This window comes from Plectropomus leopardus, chromosome 12 (assembly GCF_008729295.1).
Source record: "Plectropomus leopardus isolate mb chromosome 12, YSFRI_Pleo_2.0, whole genome shotgun sequence".
NCBI classification, from domain to species: Eukaryota; Metazoa; Chordata; class Actinopteri; order Perciformes; family Serranidae; genus Plectropomus; species Plectropomus leopardus.
Window position 1 is genome coordinate 559,697 of NC_056474.1, and position 20,570 is coordinate 580,266.

General features: G+C 43.4%; 2 pseudogenes; both read right to left on the reverse strand.

Annotated features, from left to right (window-relative positions):
• Positions 1-59: 59 nt before the first annotated feature.
• On the reverse strand, positions 60-6,753 carry LOC121951155 (annotated as a pseudogene).
• An 853-nt stretch (positions 6,754-7,606) lies between these two features.
• Positions 7,607-19,574, reverse strand: LOC121951157 (annotated as a pseudogene).
• Between the last annotated feature and the right edge of the window lie 996 nt (positions 19,575-20,570).

Here is a 20,570-nt window from a genome sequence, read left to right on the forward strand (position 1 = left end):
CAGTGTGTGTGTGTGTGTGTGCAGTTGTGTATGTGTGTGTGCAGGTGTACAGGTGTGTGTTACCTGCTGCTGCCCTGCTGCTTGTACATGTCGATGATGTTCTCCACCAGCAGGTTCCTCTGCAGCCCGTACACGCCGTGTCGATCCAGAACCACTTCATGACGGCACGACGGGCAGCGGAAACGACCACCGCACGTTACGGTGGGGCCACCCCTCGTCGTATATTCCTTTTACATTATTTCTTATTCTATTTAAAGTTACGATCTTTCAAATTTTTATTTTTTTTGTTTTGCACCAAAACACCAAAACGCCGAGACAAATTCCACTGTGTGTGTGTCTGTGTCTGTGTGTGTATGTGTGTCTGTGTGTGTGTCTGTGTGTGTGTGTGTTGTGTTGTTGTCTGTGTGTGTCTGTGTGTGTGTGTGTTGTGTGTGTGTGTGTGTTTGTGTGTTGTGTGTGTGTGTTTTTGTGTCTGTGTGTGTGTGTGTGTTGTGTGTTTTGTTTGTGTGTGTGTGTCTCTGTTGTGTTGTGTGTGTTGTCTTGTGTTTTGTGTGTTTGTGTTGTTTTGTGTGTGTGTTTTTGTGTTTTTGTGTGGGGAACACGTCGTTGGCTGCACTTCCTGCAGAGGTTGTGTTGGCAGGGTAGGATGACGACGGGTTTTGGTGAAATTTTTTCCAGACAGATTGGGCAGATGAGCTGCTTCTCCAAACTCTCCATGATGAGCCGAGGGGAGGCGCACAGGAGAAACAAAGAAAGGAGAAGGAGCAGAGAGAGCAGTGAAGGAGCGCGTGCAGGATTTGCAGCAAGAAAGACGGTCTGTTTTTAGACTGACGGACGTCAGGCTCAAGGCGTGTTCACCGTGCCCACATGTCCTTATATGTCAAAGGTCACAGGAGGCCTGACACAGCATGGGGGGGCTTTAAAAGGGCCATCCAAGGAGTGAGCCCGAGGAGCGAGGAGCAGCTGGGCTGCACGCCTCCTGCTGTATCTCAGCCCCACCCCCCCTTTACCCCCCCCCCTGTTTTTTTGCACACACACACACACACTTGAGCTGTACTATCAATTAAAGGCAAAAAATCGCCCAAAAAATATCTGTCGCACAAAAAGAAAATCTGTTTTCACACTGCCTTTGGACTTGTAAATTGTGGCGATTTTTCTTTAAAAAGAATAAATTAAAAAATTTTCCTCAAACTCATTCATGGGGAAAAAAATCCTCAAAAAAATGCTACAGAAAAAAAGTGAACAGAAAAAAATCCAGTTAGTTAATTTTTTAAAAAAACTTTTTACCACTAGTTGCTCGGTGCATTTCTCACAGTGTTTTTTTTCGAACAGTTTATTCGAAGGCTCATAAAGTCACACTGTTACAGGGACTTGTGGTCTGAGTCTGGATCAGGTCCGACTCTCAGCGCAGTCACAAAACCATGGAAACTCTCCAACCCAAAACTTTATTTCCATCAACAACAACTCAGTTCACATGAATGCTACCATGATTATAGATTTAAAACATCAATATTGATTTAGATTCATATGTAATAAGTGAAAAGTGATGATTCTGATGTTTGAGTGCTCAAATCCCCAAACGACCAAAGATTTTTAACCCTTTAGACGCTCTGCACACAAAATGCCTTTTCAAAATCAAAAAATATCATCAATCGTTTTTTTTTTTTAACCCTTTAAATAAAGGTTTCTGTCAGATGCTGCTATGTTTTTAGATTTATTTCCTCAGTGTGTGAGTGTAGCTGCTGACAGTCTGGGATATGTCAGTGTGTGAGTGTAGCTGCTGACAGTCTGGGATATGTCAGTGTGTGAGTGTAGCTGCTGACAGTCTGGGATATGTCAGTGATCTGGGATATGTCAGTGTGTGAGTGTAGCTGCTGACAGTCTGGGATATGTCAGTGATCAGCAGCTACATTGACTGTGACAGGTCACCTAGTGGAAATAGCATGTATTTCCTCCATATGCCAAATATGGTCAAAATGACCTCATCAGGTGGAAAATAGTCAAAATGACAAATTCAGAGTCAAAAGCCCAGAATGACACCCAGAAATAATACAAGTCCTGTTTTTCTGCTCTGATGGCTGTGGGATCAAAAATGTCAGTTTGAATGGGTTTCAATGGAGCATTTTTGGACCTGAACAGTCTGAATGTAACTATTTAGTTTCCACAGTGTATTTTAGACTTATTGTAGGAGCTGAGCTGCAAATTCACTGATTACACTCAAATACACAATCTGGACTACATTTAGGACACATGCATCAACACACACACAGTTATCACAACAGGAAGAAGAAAAAGAGACTCATTTATTACCTCTAATAGCTAGGTTAATTAGCTGAAAAATGTTTAAAACAATTAATTTTTTTTTTTTTTTGGTTATCTGGCACACACATACGCACACAAACAACAAAATCACAACATGAAAACACATCCCTTAATTTTTCAGTCCCTGGTTTTAGGTTTATTTTATAAGGTATAAATTAAGAGCATTTTTGGCTTCAGTGTTATTTGGTGAATTCTAAGGAGTTTTCACTCTTTAAAACAAAACTTGATTTCTCCAAAAAAAAAAAAACAGAAAGAGAGCAATGACCAACTTTTTAAAATTAAAAGAAAAGAAAATTACCAAAAAATGTGTGTGTGTGTGTGTGTGTGTGTGTGTGTGTGTGTGTGTGTGTGTGTGTGTGTGTGTGTGTGTTGTTCAATATTTAACCAGATTTGGGACAAATTAATGGAAACATTCACTGAATGGAATATTTTTAAGGCCTTTTAAGAAGTAAAAAAACATAAAATAAAATAACCTGAGTTTACTTATTTATTCATGTTTGTTTATTTGACAGAATTAATTAAGCAGCAGCTGCTCAGCTGAGTTGTTTTGCTGCAGCTGTTTCTCCTCTTCACTTGCTGTTAACGTGTTAAATTCAGTTCAGTAGAATCATTCATGGAGAGTTTTCAATGGATTATCTGTACCGCTTAAGTGTTTTCAAAATATATTAACTAAAAAACACATGAACTTTGACCTTAACCTTTTTAAATAATAAAAAAGTTTCTCTTCTAAAGTAAAGTTATAAATTATAGGATGTTTTGTTTTTTAAGCTGAGAGTTAAGGTTTAGAGGTTAAGAGGTTTAAAAAAACTTAAACTGCAGATGATCCAAAAAATACCTGCTGACTGACATCCTTTGTAATTATTGATTGAATGGTTTCAAAACCTCAGACATGATCACACAATGGCTGGAAACCTTTAATCAATAACTGTTCAGTAACTGATCACCTGATGGATTTGACTCTTTAACCCTGAGCACATTGGTTTGACTTCTTTCAAAAACATTGGTAGAAAACAATGAGCAACTTAACGAGATATGGATGAAAAATCAGCAAAAATTTAGGATATTAGAAACAAAAAAAAAAAAAGAAAAAATGAACTGAAAATAACAACAACAAAAAAAAGGTAAAAAATTAAAACAATAAACAATAAAATAAAATGCCCCCCCAAATCATTTTTTTAAAAAAAGTGGGGGGGTATAAAGTTTTTTTATTTCTGTAACCTAATTTTTTTTGAAATATTATAATAATTCTGAATATGAAACTGGACATTTTCCCTATAATTTTGAAATGTTTTTTTTTTTCACACTATTTTCAGGTCATTTTCACATTCAGCACATTTTACACACATAAACTTTCATGCAGTTTGAGGGACATTTCTGGCCCAGCTGCAGTCGTTGATTTTTCTTCGTGTTTTGGAAAGAAATCAACAAAGCAAAATGACACTGAAGTCGATCCAGGTTTCAAAGTACACAAAAAAAAGCTGTGACTTCACACAAATGTGGACTCACCGTTGTCGCGCTCGTTGCGTCTCTCCTCTTCCAGGTCGTCATTCAGGTGAACGTAATCATGGCTCCACACACCCCCACACACAGCTGTGGGCGGCGGCTTCAGTTTCCCACAGCAGCAGTTACAGCAGCAGCAGAGACAGCAGCAGCAGTAACAGCCGGTCAGGACCCCGCAGACCAGGAACAGACCCTGACACACAGGAGACACCAAGAACCACATGAGACCAGGAACAGACCCCGACACACACAGGAGACACACAAGAGAACCACATGAGACCAGGAACAGACCCACGACACACACAGGAGACACACCAGACCACCTGAGACCAGGACTCACAGGACACATCGTGATCCACTAGAGACAAGGAAGGACCAGAGGGGTCTGATGCACAAACACTGGTGGAAATACCGTGATGTGATGTAACCCCCCCCCCCCCAAATGATATGCTGCGATGTACAAAAAAACAACCTAAACAGGTTTTATGACACAAACGCTGCTGGAAACACCGTGATGTGTTGTTGAAAGAAAAAGAACCAATAGCTGGTTTAATGGCACAAACGACCTGGAAACACTCTGATGTGTTGCAACATACATAAGCAGATTTGATGGCACAAAACAAACAGCAGAAAAATGTACTGTGAAAAAACATCTTGATTTGATGGCACAAAAGCAGCTGGAAACTCCTTGATATATCGTTAAAAGCACACATCAAGGAGCATAAAAAGCAGGTTTGATGGCACAAACGGTGCTGAAAATGTTGTTATGGGTCACTAAATAACATCCAGATTTGACAGCAAAAATCCTTGGAAACACCATAATGTATCATTACAAAAAAGACAAGTTTTATGGCACAAAAACTGCTGGAAATGCTTCAATGTGTCCCTAAAAACACCCAGGTTTTGACGGCACAAAACGCCCTAGAAACACCTCTACATGTTATTAGAAAAAATAGGTTTTATGGCACACAAATGCTGCTGGAAATGCTGTAATGTGTCACACTGAAAAACATCCAGATGGCTCGAATGCCCGGGAAACACTTCGAAGTATCATTAGAAAAAAGATAAGTTTTATGGCACAAACGTCTTGGAAACATCTCGATACATCATTACAACAAAGACAAGCTTTATGACACAAATGCCGCTGGAAATGCCTCAATGTGTCGCTAACAAATGCCAAGGTTTGAAAGCACAAACAAACGTCTTTTTCTCACTTAGAAAAAGACGGATTTTGTGGCACAAACGCCGCTGGAGATGCTGTGATGTGATGCCAAAAAATGACCAGTCTGATGCACAAACGCTCCAGGAAATGCCTCAGGGTGTTGATAAAAAAAGGTTTGATAGCACAGACGTTTATGAAATGCACACAGCGAAGTCTCGGGTGGTATCAGCAGAGACGTACAGCGTCGACATGTTCGATGAGAGCGACAAAGATCAGACCAGCAGCTCCGTGACACGTTTCCTGCCTGGTCACATGCACACAGAAACGGCGTTTAGCCCCGCCCACCTTAGCCCACCAGGTGGACAGCATGAAGTAGGTGTTGACGTTGTCCTCTCCAAACTGCTGCGCCACGTAGAGCCCCAGAGAGCCGTACGAGTCGTAGATGTTCCTCTTGGTCAGGTCGGACAGCACGGCGTGGGCGCTGTTCAGCTCCTTGAACTTCTCCGCCGCCTCCGGGTTGTCCGGGTTCTTTTATCGGGGTGGTAACGCAGTGCCAGCTTCCTGACGTCACACACACACACACACACACACACACACACACACACACGGTTACTGATAGTCTGCGTACACGTGTCTCAGTCTATGAATGACATGTGATCAGCTGACCGATCAGCTGGTGCAGGTGAGTGGGCGGGGCCGTCTCACCTGTAGGACTTCTTGATGTCGTCATGGCAGCAGCCTTTCTGCAGACCCAGGACCTGGTACAGAGACTCTCCGGAGGTGGACAGAGTTCGCTGCCTGCTGTCAGACATCCTGAGAGCCTCACCTGTCGCAGGTGGTGCCAGACCGAAAAAATGACAACAAATGAGATGAAAGAAAGGCCCATATTTTCACGGAAACAGAAAATTCAAATCAAAAAGTGAAAAAAATCAAAGTTGTTACGTTCTATGATGGAAAAGAGATGCAGCAGAAAATAAAATCTTATTTCACCAGACGCTTCCTCAAACATAAATCGACTAATAAAAGTAGACGTCTGTCCGTCAGCAGTCAGTAGTTATGAAACAGTGAGAAAAAAAAAGAATGAAAAGCCAAACACACAGCTACTCATAAAAATAAAACACTACCTGGCAGCTTCATATTGTCTCATTATTTCGTCCTCATACATATTTTTGAGCTGACAGATATTAATATCAACCTTTAAAAACCGTGAAGACTTCCACAGTTTGACACTGAAACACACATCTGCTTTTAGGTAACTGATGTTTAAATTAAGTTTCCGTCTTTGATCCTCTGAACCAAAAACAAACAGCTTTTGTATATTTTCTGGTAATAATCTGTTTTTTGACCCGAACGTAACAGTTAGAGTTAACTCCTGACCCGATGAACACAATCCATCAGTCATTATTTCAGATGACATCATCACTCATTCATCTTTCCTCATAATTACACAAACGTTTAAAAAGTCTCTCAGGGGTTAAAGGTCAGCGTCAGGACTCTGCGTCTGCGTTCAGGTGATTTTCCTGCAGAGTTTGAGGAAATTTACAGGTGACGTTCCCTCAGATGATGTCATCACTCTCATAATGTCTTATTTATCATCATCCCCTGATGATGTCATCAGCCGGGGTCTATGACATCACCTTCTCCCCACAGGTGTCTGCGCGGCCGGACACATGACACACCTGATGACATCACTCAGGTCGGAAAAACATCGTTTTAAAGGAAAGAAACTCTGAGTGAGAGAGAGTCTGTACCTGCTGGAGCCACAGAGCGTCCAACTGAGCGTCCACCTGAAGCCTGCTGGAGCGTCCACCTGAGGTCCACCTGAGGTCCGTCTACCTGCCTCCGTCTACCTGGTGAGGTGTTTGTGTGGCGGAGGATCTCTGACGGCTTCCATCAAACATTCAGCAGCCTCGGCTCAGATGACCTCGAGCCGCCACGCCTGCTCAGGTTTCACTGAGACGCTCCGATGGAGCCATTGTGACGGGGAGGGGAGGTCGCCTCGGCAACCAGGAGAGTGAGGGACGGGGGGGCAGAGAGATACTGTGAGTCATTAGAGGATGCAGTAACTGTGGTAGTATTCGCAGTATAACTGATAATACTACAGTTAAAGGAGTAACTGGTGTTATTTTGTGTTACCTTCAGGTGTTGCAGGACTTCAGAGCTTCTGTGGCTCATAAAAGTTTCACAGATGGAGATTTTAAAGAAAACACGCCTTAATGCAGGTTTGCAAGGCAGGCCAAAACTTTTTTAAAAAACATCAAATTTTTTTTAAGAAAACAAAAAAGAAAAGAAAATGCTGAACATTTTTGAAAAAAAAGAGTTACCAGACATGTGAAAGAAGAAGAAGAAAAAAAATCAAGACAAAAAGAAAAACAATATTTTCTTTAAATATTTACCAAAAAAAAGAGAAAAGACTGAAAGCAGCGTGACTCCGGGAGCTCCGAGCAGAGCTGCACATCAGTGACTGACGTGTGAGGTCACCGTTATTGTTCAGAAAAGAAAAAAAAAACATTTTTTAGGACATTTTCAGTTTTGTAGGACATTACTCACATTCTAGGACATTTCTTGGACTTTAGGACATTAGTGTCTCAGCTGTGTCCTCTCTGTCGGGGTGTGGGGATCTGTTTTGATGCGTTTTTATTCTCCTCTGAACACTAAAAGGACAAATTCACAGGGTCAATCACTTTATTTTTATTGAACATTAGAAAATGTTTGGGGGCCACTGGGGGCCCTGTCAGGGGCCAGATTTGTCCCGCGGGCCGTGGGTTGAGCATCAGTGCTGTATGGAGAGTAACCTGTGTAATGAAGACGTAAATGAACAAAAATTGTGGTTTCTACAGATGAAGTGTGTTTAATGAGAGCAGAGAGATGATGAGTTAGTGATCTGAGAAACGTGACGACAGACGAGCTTTCGGACGGCGTTCAGCGACTATGACATCAGAGGAAGCGTGTGCAGCCCGCCGCCCGGCGCTGCTACAGGACACATGTCACATATATGCTAATGAAGGAGGAGGATCCACCAATCAGGACGCTGCTGCGGGGTCACACGGGCATCTGCAGCTGTGAGTACTCGTCCTGCCCCTCCTTCTCCTCCAGGTGAGGCTCCGCATCATCAGCGTCCAGCTGCAGGAGGTCAGAGGTCACAGGTCACAGGTCACAGGCCGGGACGGGACACGGGTTTGGAAGGCATCGTTTCTTTACAAATTTTTTCGGTAATTTTTGTAAAAAATCTTTCCTGCCCCCCCCCCCCACAAAAAAATATCTGTGCCTTTATCTTTAAAAAATGTTGGCAATTTTTTTCTTTCACAATTTTTGGAAATTTTGTCCTTAATATTTTCAGCCATTTCTTTTTTAATAAACATCTTTTGGCCATTTTTTTTTTTTTTTGTTTTTCAAAAATTTTTGGCTTTCATATTTTTTTGGTGATATTTTTTCTTCTACATTTTTTGGCCTATTTTTATTCGCTTTAAAAATGTAATTTTGTTTTCCTTTTTTGCCTTTTTTTCCTCAAAAGTTTGGGCGATCTGTTTTTATTTTCTTTACATTTTTTTGCTGATTTTGTTTTCTTGAAAAATCTTTGGGCAATTTTAAAAAAACATTTTTTGGTGATTTCTCTATGTTTTTTGGTGATTCCTTATTTTCTATAAAAAGTTTTGGAGATTTTTTTTATTTGGTGAATTTTCTTTCTTTGTTTTTTTTTTTTTTTTTTTTAAATGTGGCCTTTTTAAAAAAAAAAAAAAAAAAAAAAAAGTTTTTTGCCAGTTTTATTTTCTTTACTTTTTATATTTTTGGAAATTTATTCAGTTATTCATTTTTTAAACTTTTTTTGGCCTTTGTTGTCTTTAAAATGTTGGTGTTTTGTTTTCTTGAAAACCTTACAGACGGTCCCTGAATACATCGTATCATAACCACGTCTGATGTTGAAATATTGATGATTCATCAGAATCTGTTTATTCTACGTTTTAAAGTTTGACCTTTTTTTTTAATTTAAAGTTTGACCAGTCCTCTCTGCTCTGGTGATGATGTCACGATGACATCGTGGTGGAGGAGGCGGGACTTACACTCTGCAGCTCGCGGCGGCTGAAGAGGCGGGGCAGCAGAAGCATCCTCACCGGGATGGTCAGCAGCAGCATGAAGGGGAACGCCAGCGCCGCCGCCGTCGCCATGACGACCCACAGGAGAGACAGGCAGGTCAGCTGGACGACCGTGAACAGGTGCATCCTTAATGTCCTCACCTGAGACAGAAGCAGAGAGACGCGTGAGACAGACAGATGAGACAGACAGGTGAGACAGAGACAGACAGGTAAGACTTTTTTTGCACAGTTGACTTGGACTTGATGTGTCCCTCATGTCCGAGTGATGTCAAACATGTCCCCTGTCTCAGTCTCAGTCGAATGGTCCACAGGTCTCGAGTCACTGGGGTCAGAGTTGAGTCAGCAGAAAGTCAGCAGAGCCGTGACTCGGGTCCACGTCCCGCGACTCGAGTCAGCGCCTCCATCTCTATCTGACACGTCTGTCCCGGGTCAGGGGGCGGGGCTGACCTTGCGGACGTAGTTTTGGTCTGGGTGGTACTTCGGAGGCATCAGCAGCAGGACGAGTCGCTCGGTGAGCTGGATCCCGTTCAGAGACATGACGCCCATATAGAGGAAGATCCCAAACAGCACCGCCAGAGGGATCTGACGCAGGACGTCCCCGATGACGATGGACAGACCTGAGGACAGACGGAGACAGACGGACACAGATGGAGACAGACGGAGACAGACGGAGACCACATTAGTTTATGATTCAGTTTTTACAGTTTGTGGCTGTGGAGAATGGTGAGGACGTGTTTTCTTTAAGTCACCAAAAATTTTCAATGAAAAAAAAAAATCAACAAAAATTTTGAAGGAAAAAAACGTCAAAAAGTAAAAAATAAAAGACAAAAGAAATTAAAGAAAAAACACACAAAAGGTTTTATACAAAAAACAACTTGCCAGAAAGTTTTTTTTTAATTTCCATAAATATTTAGAGAAAAAAAATCCCCTAAAAGCTTTACAGACAAATAATTGCCAAATGTTTTTGAAATTAACAAAACTTTTAATGAAAAAAGTCACCAAAAATGTTTAAAGAAAAAAAAAGGCATTAATTAAGAGAAAAAAAATCCACAAAAATCTTAAAATAACCAAAATTTTTAAGAAAAAAAAGGCAAAATTTTAAAAGACAGAAAAATCACAAAAAAAAAGAAAAAATCTCATGAAAGTTTTTAAATGTCACAGGAAAAAAAAAAATCACCAATAATTCAGAAATAAATGTCTTTTTTCAAGGAAAAACAATCACAATCTTTTAAAATCCCTAAAGTGTTTTTTTGTTTGTTTTTTTTAAGTCACCCTCCAAACCGACAGCTTCGGGATGTTTTCGCCGCTGTGATGTCATACCCACTAAAACTGCCACCAGGAAGCCCGTCACCCTCTGCTCCTTGACCTCCTGGATGCGGGGCTTGTCTCCCGGGGCGACGGCTTTGCTCATGACGGTGAGCGCGTTGGTGTGGGTGACGGAGCGAACGGTGGCGGCCGATAACCACGGTAACCCAAACAGCGCAGAGACTCCACCCACCACCACGATGATGAGGAGGTCCACGTGAAAACCAGTTCCCTTCACCAGCATCCGCTCCTTCTTACTGACGATCAGCCTGCAGACAGAGAGCGGGGAATATCAGACCCAGACTGCACCGCAACCAGCAACCACAGAAGAAGAAGAATTTAGAGCCGCACGCCGTGATCTGAGACTCCATGAAGATGAGGATGAAGACCAGGATGGCGGGAAGAATGCTGGCCGCCATCATCCAGAGAGGAAACTCGCCGTCTGACCCCAGAGGAGAAATCAGCCAATCGCGCTTCTCCGGGCTGGACACCGAGAACCCACTGGGCACGCTCAGTTTCTGTTGGCCAATAGGAGGAGAGCAAAGTGAGCGTGTGCAGAGCGCCGAGTCGACTCGGGGCTCGGAGACGGTCAGAAGCAGACCTGAGTGTACGTGTCCTCCACGCTGTAGTCCACCAGCACCATGATCAGGATCGCGATGGGGACGCCAAAGTCGCCGATGATCCTGCGGAGCTGAAACGCAAACAGCAGATTGCAGATCCGTGATTGGCTCTGAGGGAAACAGGCGGACAGGAAGACCCGCCTCCGCCTCCACAGAGCTTCACCGTACCAACCGTTAAAAAAGACAACGCTGACAGCACGACAGTCATGAAAAACCTTAAAAATCACCAAAAGTTTTCAAAAGAAAAATAAAAAGTCACAAAAGTTTTTTAAAGAAAATATTTTTTTTCTTTAAAAATTGGCAAAAATGAAAGAGGTCATTTTTTTAATCACCAAAGAAATTTAAAAGAACAAAAATGCAACAAATTTTAAAGAAAATAAAAATTTCCATTTTTTTCTTGAAAAATCTTTAAGATCAACAAGAATTTTAAAAGAAAAAAGACACTTTTTTTTTTAAATAGCCAAAATCTCAAATTTGAATCTTAAAGAAACAAAAAATAGTATTCAACTGATCCTCCACCTGTCTGTCCACGTCTGTCCACCTGTCTGTCCTCCTGTCTGTCCACGTCTGTCCACCTGTCTGTCCTCCTGTCTGTCCACGTCTGTCCACCTGTCTGTCCTCCTGTCTGTCCACGTCTGTCCACATGTCTTTCTGTCCACCTTTCTGTCTGTCCTCCTGTCTGTCCTCAGCTGTCTGTCCTCAGCTGTCTGTCCTCCTGTCTGTCCTCCTGTCTGTCCTCAGCTGTCTGTCCTCAGCTGTCTGTCCTCCTGTCTGTCCTCCTGTCTGTCCTCAGGTGTACTGACCCTGCCGGGGAAGAACGAGCTGTTCTTGAACTTTCGCAGGTAGAAAGCGATGAAATAAGTTCCCATCATGAGAACGAACGACAGCAGCGCCGTGTTCGGCTCTCCCACAACCTTCCCAGAGTTCCCGGCGGCTGCGGTGAAGTTGCACGGGGATGGAGACGCTGTGTTGTTTCCATGGTAACAGTTTCGGAGAGGATGCTCCTGAAAGATCTGGAGGAGACGAGAAGAGAAACTCAGAGTGGCTCCAAGTTCTGGAGTCATTTTTTGAATTTCTTTCAATCATGTGACCCCTGACCTCTGACCCCTGACCCCCTGACCCCTGGCATCTGATCGCTGACCTCTGACCCCTGGCATCTGACCTCTGACCCCTGACCTCACCTTGATGAGCTTGGCGAAGGTCTCGTAGATGAAGATGAGGGAGATGAGGAAGGAGAAGATCTCCTGAGTGAAACGGGAGACGAAGCGAACCAGGATGCTTCCCTCGAAGGCCACGGTGAGGACGACGATGAGCACGAGCCAGAAACCGATCCACACCCGCCCCGTCAGGTACTCCACGCCGTTCTCCTTACAGAACTACAGGTGAGCACAGCAGGCAGGCGGCAGGTCAAAGGTCAGCTCGCAGCATACAGGGAGCAGCAAACGTGTCCGTCTGTGTTGGACGTCTGATCGTCTCGAGGACGGCTCGACACTTTTTAAACGTTAAAGGATCATTTCGGTCAGAAGATTTTTAACCCTTTAACGTCCCGCTCAGTCTGAGTCACCGTGTTGTGATGAAAACTGTGTTTGAACTCGTTCTGTTCGAGTCGTCTCTACCGATCGGTTTAGCTTTGCGTTTTTAAAAACGTCCACTAGATGTCGCTGCGTCGCCTTTTCAGCTGCATCCTGCATGGAGTTACAATAAAAATCACAGCAGACATGAGCGCTCTCTGATTTTTTAATGAAATAAAAAAGGCTGAATATTTGTGTTATAAATACCATATCTTAAATGTTTGTCCTTATATATTTGGTGAGAATTTTATCAGTGTGATTTTTTTTTCACCATTTCTGAGACGTTTTCAAAGTCCTGTGATGGTAAATGTGTGGAAATAATATTAGTGCTGGTAATACAACTAATTCCACATCATAAATTCATATATGTTGGTATTTTAACATATTTCAAGCATTATAACAATAAACACAACAGTTTTGCCATGAACCGTCTGTCAGAGGTCAATAGTTAAAAAAAATGATGGGATATTATAAAAAAATGAACATTGATTCTTGCTATTTTTGCCCAAAGGACATTAAATAGTAAATGATTCAAGAAGTATAATTAATGGAAAAAATGACTCACTGAATATAGAAGAAGTGTTTGAGAGGAGGTGGATTTCGGAAGATGCGGATCTATAACTACAACATTAAACTGAATTAATTAAAGGGAAGAAAATATGTTCAGTGTGACCAACGAGAACCCAGTCATCATTATTTCTATCTAATTCTCTGCATCGCTTCAATTTTTCTTGTTTTTCTTTCTCTCTTTTTTTCATTGTCAAAAGGCAGATATATTGGTTATTTATGTCTTTTGATAATATTTTGATTTTATTGAAAAATCCATATATTGCAGATAGAAAAGCTGTATGAAAATGGTTTGGGAAGAAAAAGTACTAAAAACAAAAGGAAAAGATTGAAAATGCAGAGCGAAAAAGGCGGGAGCTTTTCTTACAGTGTAGAACGCCTCCTCGAACACCAGCAGCGGTCCAGAGAAGCCGATCACCAGCAGAGGCTGAGCGCCCAGCACGCTGAACACCACGCCCTGCAGCGCCGTCGCCACGATCAGCTCCGACACGCCAATCAGACCCTCCGTCTTCTCACCTGTGGACGGGTGGACAGAGAATGTCTTACAGAACCAACCACAGCTCGTCAGGAGGTTCAGAGTCCGTCAGCGCGTCTCTGACTCACCTAGCAGCCCTCCGAAGGTGATGGCGGGCGACAGCGCGGCGAAGTAGATGAAGATGACGGCGGCCATGCACTGAGGGTTAAGAGCGTCTCGGATGTCACTGAGGTACTGAGGGTAGCGTCGACTCACGTCTTTGATCAGACCTCCGAAAAGACGGCCGGTGCGCCTCAGGGGCTCGTCACCGGGTTTGGAGGGAACGAGGGAGTCTGCGGGAAAAAAACCAAAACAAACGACATCAGAACATCAACATCAGGACGGCTCGTGTCATCAGGAGGTTTTTTATTAATATAAAAGAAACTTTCACTCTACGCTGACGACGCCCTGATTTACCTTCAGAAGACCACAGCTTCAAACTGAACTCTGCCAAAACCCCCTGAGTCCTGATCCTAGTCTGACCCCGACTGACCGCTGCTACATCACGCTGTGAGAGAACGGCATCATGGGAAATTCCTTCTGAAGCAACATTTAGTGAAAGCTCAACTTTCCCAGCAGCAAAAGCGGGTATTTTTCTGAACATTTCCAGCCATGTTTAAAGCGAAAAGTGTTTTTTTAAAACCAAGATTTTAGAATATTTCCAGTCTCGTAACAACCAAAACTGACATTCTTTAACGACAGGCTGGGACATTTCTGTCCGCGTTTATGAAGACAGAAACTGCTGTTTCTAAGTCCTGTTTATAGCCACAAAAGCTGCTTTGTTTTTTTCTGGTCTTGTAACAACAAAAGCAGGTATTTTTTAACATAAATGTGGGATATTTCCAGATGTGTCTATAGTGACAAAAGCAGGTAAGAAGTGAGAATAGAGTAAAATGCTGACTCAGCAGCACAGAGGCTCAGAGACCGTGATTCGGGATGTTGATGAAAAAACAAACAAACAGAGAGCTGGAATCTCCTACTCGGCAGTTTGACGTTTAAGAGCTCAGAGAACTTTAACTCATAAAAATCTGAAAATCTAAAAATCTGAGGACATTCACAGACGTGAAAAAGTGCATTCTTGCTTCACGATGGCGTCTTGCTGGTTTGAGATGCTGTTTGTGTACTCGGCTGATTTGGGTCTGCAGTCGTGTGTCATCACTCACTGTCTCTGACCTCCAGAAGGCTAAAAAACCCCAAAACATACTTTCTAACAAAACGCCAAAGACGTTAGAGGAAATCAGCAGGTGATAACCGACCTTCATCCTGCTGAGTGCCGCTCTGTTTCTCCGGCAGTCTGCCGCTCTGCTGCTCCTCCCGCTTTCGCAGCATTTCTCGTTGGAAGCGAGCGACCGAGTGCAGCAGCTCGTCGTCGTCGACGTCGGAGGGCGGGAGGGACGATACTGCAGTCCAAAAAGCGGTTGATGGCCGTCAGCAGGTCCTGGCGGTCGTCGGCCTGGTATGCCGCCTCGTGGAAGTGCTGAGGGCGGAATTAATGTGAGCACATGACGGGTCAAGGCAGCGGCGCCCTCTGGTGGTGGTATCGTACACAGTGGCAGGAACCGTTCACGCTGCAGGGACTCACCTTGTCGGACATGAGCGTGGAGATGGAGCGTCCAATCTGGTGGTAGTCGATGCTGGCGGTGGGCGGGCCCAGCAGGAGGAAGAGGAACCTAACGGGGACAGGAACCTCCAAGACGGACTCCAGCAGGACCGCCTCCTGCAGCCGCACAAACGCCATGGAGGGCTGCTCCAGGAAGCCCACGCTGCCTGCAGACACAGCAGAGGGAAGCAGCAAACCCTCTGAAGCTCAGGATCTACAGACTGATGCTGGTGATGAAGACCATGAGGTGAGGTTGGACACGTACCCACGAGAACGACGGTGGCCTCGGCTCTCTCGGGGATCTTCTCCATCAGCTTCACTTCATGTCTGGACCTGGAGTGGCTGATGGGCTGATGGGCGGGGCTTCTTTCTAAACACATCACATTAACAGAAGCGCCAAATAAATACAGCAAATCCCCACAAGTCAAACACTCACAAGGCTCCTCCTGACACGACTACACCGATGAGTCCCAGCTGGGGGGGACACGGTCGGAGAGACAGCATCAGAGAGACACTGTCAGAGAGACAGCGTCAGAGAGACAGCATCAGACAGACACTGTCAGAGAGACACTGTCAGAGAGACAGCGTCAGACAGACACTGTCAGAGAGACAGCGTCAGAGAGACAGCGTCAGACAGACACTGTCAGAGAGACACTGTCAGAGAGACAGCATCAGACAGACACTGTCAGAGAGACACTGTCAGAGAGACAGCGTCAGACAGACACTGTCAGAGAGACAGCGTCAGACAGACACTGTCAGACAGACACTGTCAGACAGACACTGTCAGAGAGACAGCGTCAGAGAGACAGCATCAGACAGACACTGTCAGAGAGACACTGTCAGAGAGACAGCGTCAGAGAGACAGCATCAGACAGACACTGTCAGAGAGACAGCGTCAGACAGACACTGTCAGAGAGACAGCGTCAGACAGACACTGTCAGACAGACACTGTCAGACAGACACTGTCAGAGAGACACTGTCAGAGAGACAGCATCAGACAGACACTGTCAGAGAGACACTGTCAGAGAGACAGCGTCAGACAGACACTGTCAGAGAGACAGCGTCAGACAGACACTGTCAGAGAGACACTGTCAGAGAGACAGCGTCAGACAGACACTGTCAGAGAGACACTGTCAGAGAGACAGCGTCAGACAGACACTGTCAGAGAGACAGCGTAAGAGAGACAGCGTCAGACAGACAGGTGCTCAGGTGTCCTCAGCCATCTTCGTACCTTGCTCTTCTCTCCGTCAGCCTCTCTGTGATTGGTCAGATTGATGGAGGGCTCTGATTGGCCGTCGTGTTTTTCCATCAGGGCGGCCATGTTGGCTGCAGAGATGTTCTTGCTGAACAAGCTGTGATCTATGGATGGATGTTAATGGATGGATGATGGAGATATGGATGGATATTACTGGATGGATGAATGATGGAGGGAGGGATGGATGGGATGGATGGATGGATGGATGGATGGATGGAAGGATGGAGGGAGGGAGGGAGGGATGGGGATGGATGGATGGATGGATGGATGGATGGATGGATGGAGGATGAGATGGGATGGATGGATGGATGGATGGATGGATGGATGGATGGATGGATGGATGGATGGATGGATGGGAGGGATGGGATGGATGATGGATGGATGGATGGATGATGGATGGATGGATGGGATGGGATGGATGGATGGAGGGATGGATGGATGGATGATGGATGGATGGATGATGATGGATGGATGATGATGGATGGATGGATGAGGGATGATGGGAGGGATGGATGATGGATGATGGATGGATGGATGATGGATGATGGATGGATGATGATGATGGATGATGGATGGATGGATGGATGGATGGATGGATGGATGATGATGGAGGGATGGGATGGATGGATGATGATGATGATGGATGGATGGATGATGGATGATGATGATGATGGATGATGGATGGATGGATGGATGGATGGATGGATGATGGATGGAGGGAGGGAGGGAGGGAGGGAGGGAGAAGGATGGATGGATGGATGATGGATGGATGTATTTGGGACCTGTGGCGGAGCAGCAAAGCTCGGAGGACGTTGGCTCGGTCTTCAGCTTTGATCTGGTCTGAGATCACCATCTGCTCCACCACCTGCTGAGCGATCCCCGGCAGAGTCCTCTGCTTCAGGTCCAGGAGCACCGCCCCTGAAAACACAACGCCGTGACATCACACACTGACATCATCACACACTGACATCATCACTCTCCTCTACATCAGATCCCTGATGTTTCATTCAAGGTGAAAATCCACAGATGGAAACATGTTATTTTATTAAACATCAATGACAACATAAATATGTGGATTTCCATTTGCTGATTTTCCTTCTCTGTTTTGTACAGGTTTTATTGGTTTTAGTTTTTAGATAAATATATGTACAGGATTGTGGAAACAACAACCTTCCAATCATTATGAGGAAATACCGGCATCATTACAGGAAGTACTACATGTGCACAGCACGTAAAAAACATGATGTAATGATGTGATGAAGAGAGGAAGGAAGCCTTCACTTTCTGCTGCAAAAAGAGTGAATGCTCTATCTGTTATGGTTTTTATATGAGATGGATTAAACAGAATCATGCATGATTTGTTTAAACAGTGTTGATGTGTAGTGTCAGTGTTCCTCCACTGGGGGCAGCAGAGTGCCTCTTCACCGTGCGAGATGGTTTTTCGGAGCTCCAGCAGGGAGCGGAAGGACAGGGAGGCGACGTGAGGCCTCCCCCAGCGCTCCGTCTCCTCCTCCACCTCCTCCTCAAACTTGATCCATCGAGCCGTCTCCCTCCACTGCAGCTCCTGGTTCCTGTCGATCACCAGCTCGTTCAGCTCCACAAACACCTGCACACACACACACACACACACACACACACACACACACACAAACACACACACACACACACACATATCCGTTTTTGTTACTTTTGAGGACAATACACTGACACATTCATTCCCAGGACACTGAACCCGACCTTCATCATCACCTCTACATCTCATACCATTCAGCACTTACAGTATATTACTTTAACGACTTATATATATTTGTATTTTAATTCTATTTTGTTTGTATATATATATATATTAGCTAATGTTTAATTATTTCCTAACTATATTTTTTAAAATTATTTATCTGAACTGTCATTCTGACATTGCTGAATTTTAAGTAATTTACCAGACTTTATTTTGATTTATTACTTTTGTATGAAGCACACGTTGTAAATATTTTTGTTTCTGCTTCTGTATATATTGTGTTGTACACTGTAGCATAATGCACTTTTTTCTTTTTTAAATATTTCTTAAGGTAACTTACTAGTTTTGCACATAAAGAACATATTTTTAAGTTTTTTATGGACTTAAATGCTCAACATATTATTCATATTTTACATTTTAAAACATTTTAAATACTCGAATGAAAATTGAAGCAAAAAGCACATATTTTTATGTTATGTTTTACTTACTGTTTACTTTCATACTTTTTATTTTCATACTCCTTCTATAATTCTCCAAGCTTTACATCAGAGTGACTGTAATGTATCAGTTTTCCTCAGGGATCAATAAAATATTTCTGATTCTGATTCACGCTTACAGCGAGATGAACAGTAATACAATCGATCCTTCCTCTGCGCAGATCTGATCCATTTCAATGTATTTTAAATAACCACTTCATTTCTTTTTTCTTTTCATCTTATCTAACCCGACCTTTATCACCACTCAATCTCCCACAATACTTAATGGATCATTGTCAGATGTGACAGTTCAGATAAATCATTTTAATCATATATATAGTTAGGTAAATAATGTAAACATTAGCTATATATATATCATATATACAAACAAAATAATAGAATTAAAATACAAAACGTCCACATGTAATGTCCAAAACATGTTAATAATACTGTAAGGTCATCATGATGAATGGTACACTGAGATGTAGAGGTGATGATGATCATCGGGTTTCATGTACACCTCTGGGAATGAATGTAGTCAGTGTATTGTCAGTCAAAAAACCAACAAAAACGGATATGTGTGTGTGTGTGTGAGGGGATGTTGTGTGTGTGTGTGTGTGTGTGTGTGTGTGTGTGGTGTGTGTGCAGGTGTTTGTGGAGCTGAACGAGCTGGTGATCGACAGGAACCAGGAGCTGCAGTGGAGGGAGGACGGCTCGATGGATCAAGTTTGAGGAGGATGGAGGAGGATCTAAGACGGATCGCTGGGGGAGGCCTCACGTCGCTGATCCCTGTCCTTCCGCTCCCTGCTGGAGCTCCGAAAAACACATCTCGCACGGTGAAGAGGCAACTCATGCTGCCATCAGTGGAGGAATCACTGACACTACACATCAACACAGTTTTTAAACAAATCATGCATGATTCTGTTTAATCCATACATCATCCATAAAAACCATAACAGATAGAGCATTTCACTCTTTTTTGCAGCAGAAAGTGAAGGCATCCTTCAAGCTCTTCATCACATCATTACATCATTCTCAAATTTTTAAACGTGCTGTGCACATGTAGTACTTCCTGTAATGATGCCGGTATTTCCTCATAATGATTGGAAGGTTGTTGTTTCACAATCCTGTGTCATATATTTAATCTAAAAACTAAAACCAATAAAACCTGTATACAAAACAGAGAAGGATCAAATCAGCAATTCTGGAAATCCACATATTTATGTTGTCATTGATGTTTAATAAAATAAATCATTTCCATCTTGGATTTTCACCTTTGAATTCAAAAAACATCAGGGATCTGATGTCAGAGGAGATGATATCATCATCCATCCATCATTCCCATCCATCCCTCATCCCATCCCATCATCATCATCATCATCATCATCATCATCCATCATCCCATCATCATCATCCATCCATCATCCATCCATCATCCATCATCATCATCATCATCCATCATCATCATCCATCATCATCCATCATCATCATCATCCCTCATCATCATCATCCTCATCATCATCATCATCCATCATCATCATCATCATCCCATCATCATCTCATCTCATCATCCCATCATCATCATCATCATCATCATCATCCATCCATCATCATCATCTTCATCATCATCATCCATCCATCATCATCATCATCATCATCATTCCATCCATTTCCATCATCATCCATCCCATCATCATCCATCCATCCATCCATCCCTCCCTCAATCCATCATCCATCATCATCATCCATCATCATCATCCATCCATCCATCATCCATCATCATCATCCATCCATCCATCCATCATCCATCATCATCATCTCATCTCTCATCATCCATCATCATCATCAT